Source organism: Haemaphysalis longicornis, unplaced genomic scaffold (genome assembly GCF_048455015.1).
Source record: "Haemaphysalis longicornis isolate Haplotype H1 unplaced genomic scaffold, Haemaphysalis longicornis Haplotype H1 scaffold_11, whole genome shotgun sequence".
NCBI lineage: Eukaryota > Metazoa > Arthropoda > Arachnida > Ixodida > Ixodidae > Haemaphysalis > Haemaphysalis longicornis.
The window spans coordinates 122,943,050-122,950,872 of record NW_027526214.1 but is presented as its reverse complement, the minus strand read 5'-3'; the positions used below and the strand labels follow the sequence as shown (position 1 = coordinate 122,950,872).

At 48.3% G+C, this 7,823-nt stretch overlaps 1 pseudogene; it reads right to left on the bottom strand.

Moving 5' to 3' along the window:
• Positions 1-3,797: 3,797 nt before the first annotated feature.
• On the bottom strand, positions 3,798-4,769 carry LOC144160788 (uncharacterized; annotated as a pseudogene).
• Positions 4,770-7,823: the final 3,054 nt, after the last annotated feature.

Here is a 7,823-nt window from a genome sequence, read left to right as displayed (position 1 = left end):
CAAATGTGAAATGACTGCAATTTTATGTTAGCAGTCAGTTGAACCGTGCGTTTGTGATACTGCGGGCACTAGAAGCAGCGACTGTTCCAATAGAAATTAAGGAACCGATTAGGCATTTTGCCAAAAATGTTCGTCCGAGATTCGCGTGCGAAGAGCACCGCGAGAACAGAGAACGACATACCGCGGCTCGGCGAGGATTGGTGTGAGCCGAGAAGGCGGTGGAGCTCCGGTGGCACGGCTGCAGACCCAGTTGCGACGGGGACGGGAAACCGAAGCGGCGATCGGCCCCTTAACTTTCCGACGCGCCCACTGCGAGGCGTCTCCGCCCACTTTCAGAGTGCGGAATGGCTCATATTCAAAATTTAACTGCGCGAAAGACGAATACAAAAAAGGACACGGACGAGCGCACTGCGCTCGTCCGTGTTTTTTTTGGTATTTGTCTTTCGCGCAGTTAAATTTTGAATATGAACCCCTTCCAACTCGCCCAGCTGTCTCTCATTCTAAGGTATGGCTCATATTTTGTTAACTTTGGTAGTTTGTCGCATTGTGTTCGTGTAGCGATCCGGTTCTCTGGAGACCATTGGAGACTAGAAAAGGCTACATTTTTCTCAATTGGACATTTTTGATTTTGTTGTGCATTACGTCCAGACGAGAATTATTTTTGTAGACGAGAAAATCCAGACGAGAATTCCAGACTAGAAAAGGTGCGGAAATATTTTCTCTCCCTGTGAGAAGGTTTAATATTGATTTCATTTATTTATCTATACTGCCAGCCCATTGTTGGGTTATTACAGGAGTGGAAGGGTACAATACACTTTGATTACAAGAATGAAAAAGAAAGCATATCTCCAGAAATGCAAACACAATATATTCTTGATAAATGCAACATTGAGGCAACAATAAAATGCGCTACAAACACAGGTGATGACATGGTTCACTTTTGGCCAGGTCATTTAGCGCGAACGTGTGTGCCTTTTACAATTTCGAGAAATTCGTTTATATATGCATTTACTGCGACGTCTGTTAACATATTCCATTGCTTTGTTGCTCTAGGAAAGAAACTGTATTTAAAACAGTCATTACGAACAGTCGGAAGCGGGATATACATGCTGTGACGATTGCGAAAATATTCGTCGGGAGATATGCGAAAGTAGTCATTTTTGTCAATTTTAACATGGCCATGAACAATAGGAAAGAGAAACTTCAATCGGTCATATTCAGTTCTCAGTTCTAATGAAGGAAGTTCAGCATGTGCACATAACTGGGCGGGGGAGTGGCAGCGACGATATTTGTTAAAAATAAATCATGCCACAAGCAGTTGAATCTTGTCCAATTTCGAATGACTTCCGGAAGTGTACGGGTCCCACACAATTTTATCATATTCGATAATTGGTCATGTTAAGGTTTTGTACGCTAAAGATTTCACTTCATGGGTGGCATTAAACACGTTTCTTCGAAGTGACCACAATGCTACATGTTCATTCCAACGCATATCAGATATAAGCTTCAAACCCAAGTGCGTGATTCTTGATACTTTTCTCAACGGCACACCTTCAATGCAATGAGCATAATCAATAATTTTTCGTTTTGTAGTAAGAGACATGTACACAGTTCTTTGTGTGTTCAAAACCATTTGCCAGCTGTCACACCAGTTTTTTATTTTTTTCAGATTGTCATTTAATTCGAACTGGTCGGCAGGCGTTTCAATACGGTTGTACAATACGCAGTCATCTGCGAACAGTCTGATTGGAACAGTAATGTTACGCGGCATGTCGTTATAAACAAAAGAAATAACAGGGTTCCCAGAACACTTCCCTGGGGTACACCAGACTCCACGTGCGAAAAGGAAGATTGGAAGCCCTCATATTCGACAAATTGCTCTCTATGGCTAAGGTATGACGAAAACCATTCAGATAACCGGGGGTTTCTAAATAAAGTGTAATTTTTAATAGCAACTTACGGTGCGAAACGTTATCGAAAGCCTTGGCAAGGTCTTGTGGGGACCGGGAGGGCCGAGCCGAGCGCAGTTCTGTCGCCTCGGGCATACGTGTGGTAGCGTGGCGTAGAGCGATCGGCTGCCGCTGTTGCAGCCGTGAAGTCCAGAAGCCCTAGGATAACGTAAACGTTTACTTCATAGCGAGATGGATAGTTTCAATTAGCTGAGTTACTGTAGAGAGTCCATGACGGAACCCATGCTGGCGTTTGTTTAAAACATGGTAATCGTTAAGGTAGCATAATAGATGCTTCGACACGATATGTTCAAGTAACTTGGAACAAGTGCTAGTGAGGGAGATTGGCCTATAATTTGTAGCGGCTGATTTGCTTCCACTTTTATGAATTGGAATAATTTTAGCACGCTTCCATGCTCGTGGAAAGTGACATTGGTTAATAGAAGCCTGGGAAATGACAGTTAAGAATTTGGAGACTCACTCTGCATATTTTTTCAAAAATTCATTAGGAATTCCGTCACGTCCGATACTTTTCTTACTATTTATGTTGAGCAGAAGGTTAAACACACCCTGTTCGTGAATCTTTATATCATAAAAGGGGGGCCTTACTGATTCATCTGTAAAATTGGGCAGGAAGCCGTTATCACGGGTAAAGACCGACGAAAAGAACGAGTTGAAAGCGTGTGGCTCGCTTGGGGCGCTATCTCCGTTTTCATGCGAAGAGGCGGGTGGGGGATGAACGTATCGCCAAAATTTTCCAGGGGCGTTTTCCAGAAAAAAATTTTAATGTTACATTATAGAATATATTTTTTTATTCATTGATGAGCTGTTTCAACTCTAGACTCATAGTGGATATGCAGCTTTTATCGATGCGTCGGCAGTCTTTTGAAAACGATGCTCGCATTTGTTTTAGCCTTCTTTTTGCGTAGATTATCTCTCTGGTTATCGAGGGATTTTTTCTATTAGTAGTTTTCAATTTTTAGGCACAAAGCATAGCACACAGTGACTGACCATGTCTGAGAAGAAATTCCATAGGCCGTCTACGATTGCGCCAGTGTCTGCTAGGCCTAAAAATGTATCCAACAATATTTCGAGGTGATCGTCAGCTAAAGCAAATTTAAATACCGGCACTTTCGAAGGACGATCGAGTTTACGCGCACACATGCTCAAAGACATCACTACCATTTTATGGTCCGATATACCATCTTCGATGTCACAGTTCGCAACAAAAGGACATAGGCGATTTGAAACAAAAACAACATCTAAAAGCGTTGAAGTTTCAGTGCCCACCCTGGTGAAACCAGACATAATTTGTGTTAGGTTATAATTAAATGCAATATTTAATAACTGGCCACCGCTCCGCACTTCCGTCAATCCTGGAGAGTTGGATACCCAATCAATTCCAGCTAAATTAAAATCCCCCGCAAGGAATATGGCGTCATTCGGGCTCATGTGCAAGTTCATAAATGCTTCCAAGATAACAAGCACTTCTACAGGAGAGTTGGGTGGCCTGTATAAACCGCCGATCAACACATTACTGTCGTTTAAAGCAGTTTAAATCCAAACTGTTTCAAGATCGGTTCGATCATCGAGTACCGAAAAGGAAATGTCGTTTTTAATAACGAAAGCTACTCCGCCCCCTCTAGTGCGGCGGTCCTTTCTGATTATCGAATGCACGGGGGGCTTGAGTTCAACATCAGATACGTCTGGATGCAGCCACGTTTCTATGATTATCAATGCGTCTGGGTCCTGCTCGATTATAATGCTTGCTGGAGTATCTACTTTATTCACGACGCTTCTTGCATTAAGGTTCAAAATTTTGAAACACTGAGATTTATTTTCATGGAGTCAGCCATTTTCCGAAACCGAACGAGGCATGGTCGCAGAAGCCAGGTACGCATACCGCCAGCTGTTTACTTCATCCCAAGCGTAGAGCACATTGTTAACCTTTATCTTGTCGAAAGCCCGCATAACCTTGGCTCCGGTTTTCCTCTCCTCTGCTGTCGAGTTCCAGAAGTTTTTCCGAGTAGCGGCCACTCGTTTAGAAAAATCTTCTTGCACGTTGCAAGGAGTTCCCTTTTTTTCGAACAGTGTTTAAATATCTCGGTTTTTTCCCTAAATTCTCCTACTCGGAGTATCACTGGCCGATTTGTTCCCGGTATCTTCCTACCTAATCGGCGGATTCTTCCGATAAAGTTCAATTTTTGTTTTAGAATGTTCCCAAACACATCATCGTTGACTTTTCGTAGGAGTACCTCCTCAGTTTCTAGCTCTGCCTCCTCTATTCCTCTAACGATGATGTTATTGCGCCTTGAACGATTTTCGAGATCGTCTATTCGTTTTGACATTTGGTTGATCTGTTCATCAAAGTTTCTCATGGAGCCCTCAAGTGTAATAAGTCTCGTATTAACTTCGTCTACGCCCCGTAACTTACATTCTATCGTTTCGAGTCTTTTCTCGACAAGCCGTCTCCGAGGCTTGCTGCTTTTCGTGAATGTCAGTAATTTTAGCAAGGATTTCCTTCTGCAACTGCAGCACCTCTTTAATCATATCCTCAATAGGCCCTGGATTCTCTTCAACATCTGCCGACAGTTTTAGTAGAAAACACGCTACAGAGAAACATTCACTCGCGCAAATTCCCAACGTGTGTGGACACGGCAACACCACTATGCAAAGATAGTTACTACGAAAGCCGTATTTCGGGTCACCAACCTGCACAAAAAGCGAAGTGTCAGCCGACATACCCACGGCGGGATTGCCGTGTCCACTGAAGAGTGGTGTCCCGTGTCTGCCGTTTATAGCTGCCAGCCAGACTGTCATGTGGTCCCCTGGTGACGTCAACGTGCTCGAACTAGCTGCGCCGTACGATGTATCCACGTGTGGTAGATACGCAGCTTTCATGGTCCGTGTCGATCCATGGAAAACGTCGTCGGAGACAAGCACCAAAGGCACGTTGTGCGCATGGGGGGCACAACACCGCATGCCACACGATGCTCAACGCTCTTTTAACCTTTCAGGCTGTGGTTTCCTGGCTCTCTGCCAACGCCCCAGTGTTTCCCAACCCACCACGGGTACCTGGACCGGCCCCTGAGCTTCTATCCTGGAGCTACAAACTTCCCTGGAACCCACCAAACCCGTCCGGAAATCCAGTTTCGGCTGGATCCCGCTTTGCATGGCAACAACCACCGGCTTCGACGTCATCGGTCACATGGCCCGAAAGAACGCAATATATTCCTGCAAGTGACGCTGTCTGCTCGGGGCACAACACCGCATGCCACACGATGCTCAACGCTCTTTTAACCTTTCAGGCTGTGGTTTCCTGGCTCTCTACCAACGCCCCAGTATTCCCAACCCACCACGGGTACCTGCACCGGCCCCTGAGCTTCTATCTTGGAGCTACAAACTTCCCTGGAACCCACCAAACCCACCCGGAAATCCAGTTTCGGCTGGATCCCGCATTGCATGGCAACAAACACCGGCTTCATCGTCATCGGTCACATGGCGCGAAAGAACGCAATATATTCCTGCAAGTGGCGCCGTCTGCTCGGGGCACAACACCGCATGCCACACGATGCTCAACGCTCTTTTAACCTTTCAGGCTGTGGTGTCCTGGCAATCTGCCAACGCCCCAGTGTTTCCCAACCCACCACGGGTACCTGGACCGGCCCCTGAGCTTCTATCCTGGAGCTACAAACTTCTCTGGAACCCACCAAACCCGTCCAGAAATCAAGTTTCGGCTGGATCCCGCTTTGCATGGCAACAACCACCGGCTTCGACGTCATCAGTCACATGGCCCGAAAGAACGCAATATATTCCTGCAAGTGGCGCTGTCTGCTCGGGGCACAACACCGCATGCCACATGATGCTCAACGCTCTTTTAACCTTTCAGGCTGTGGTTTCCTGGCTCTCTACCAACGCCCCAGTATTCCCAACCCACCACGGGTACCTGCACCGGCCCCTGAGCTTCTATCCTGGAGCTACAAACTTCCCTGGAACCCACTAAACCCGCCCGGAAATCCAGTTTCGGCTGGATCCCGCTTTGCATGGCAACAACCACCGGCTTCGACGTCATCGGTCACATGGCCCGAAAGAACGCAATATATTCCTGCAAGTGACGCCATCTGCTCGGGGCACAACACCGCATGCCACACGATGATCAACGCTCTTTTAACCTTTCAGGCTGTGGTGTCCTGGCAATCTGCCAACGCCCCAGTGTTTCCCAACCCACCACGGGTACCTGGACCGGCCCCTGAGCTTCTATCCTGGAGCTACAAACTTCTCTGGAACCCACCAAACCCGTCCGGAAATCAAGTTTCGGCTGGATCCCGCTTTGCATGGCAACAACCACCGGCTTCGACGTCATCAGTCACATGGCCCGAAAGAACGCAATATATTCCTGCAAGTGGCGCTGTCTGCTCGGGGCACAACACCGCATGCCACATGATGCTCAACGCTCTTTTAACCTTTCAGGCTGTGGTTTCCTGGCTCTCTACCAACGCCCCAGTATTCCCAACCCACCACGGGTACCTGCACCGGCCCCTGAGCTTCTATCCTGGAGCTACAAACTTCCCTGGAACCCACCAAACCCGTCCGGAAATCAAGTTTCGGCTGGATCCCACTTTGCATGGCAACAACCACCGGCTTCGACGTCATCAGTCACATGGCCCGAAAGAACGCAATATATTCCTGCAAGTGGCGCCGTCTGCTCGGGGCACAACACCGCATGCCACACGATGCTCAACGCTCTTTTAACCTTTCAGGCTGTGGTTTCCTGGCTCTCTACCAACGCCCCAGTATTCCCAACCCACCACGGGTACCTGGACCGGCCCCTGAGCTTCTATCCTGGAGCTACAAACTTCTCTGGAACCCACCAAACCCGTCCGGAAATCAAGTTTCGGCTGGATCCCACTTTGCATGGCAACAACCACCGGCTTCGACGTCATCAGTCACATGGCCCGAAAGAACGCAATATATTCCTGCAAGTGGCGCCGTCTGCTCGGGGCACAACACCGCATGCCACACGATGATCAACGCTCTTTTAACCTTTCAGGCTGTGGTGTCCTGGCTCTCTACCAACGCCCCAGTATTCCCAACCCACCACGGGTACCTGCACCGGCCCCTGAGCTTCTATCCTGGAGCTACAAACTTCCCTGGAACCCACCAAACCCACCCGGAAATCCAGTTTCGGCTGGATCCCGCTTTGCATGGCAACAACCACCGGCTTCAACGTCATCGGTCACATGGCCCGAAAGAACGCAATATATTCCTGCAAGTGGCGCCGTCTGCTCGGGGCACAACACCGCATGCCACACGATGATCAACGCTCTTTTAACCTTTCAGGCTGTGGTGTCCTGGCAATCTGCCAACGCCCCAGTGTTTCCCAACCCACCACGGGTACCTGGACCGGCCCCTGAGCTTCTATCCTGGAGCTACAAACTTCCCTGGAACCCACCAAACCCACCCGGAAATCCAGTTTCGGCTGGATCCCGCTTTGCATGGCAACAACCACCGGCTTCGACGTCATCAGTCACATGGCCCGAAAGAACGCAATATATTCCTGCAAGTGGCGCCGTCTGCTCGGGGCACAACACCGCATGCAAAAAGATGATCAACGCTCTTTTAACCTTTCAGGCTGTGGTGTCCTGGCTCTCTACCAACGCCCCAGTATTCCCAACCCACCACGGGTACCTGCACCGGCCCCTGAGCTTCTATCCTGGAGCTACAAACTTCCCTGGAACCCACCAAACCCACCCGGAAATCCAGTTTCGGCTGGATCCCGCTTTGCATGGCAACAACCACCGGCTTCAACGTAATCGGTCACATGGTTCGAAAGAACGCAATATATTCCTGCAAGTGGCGCCGTCTGCTCGGGGC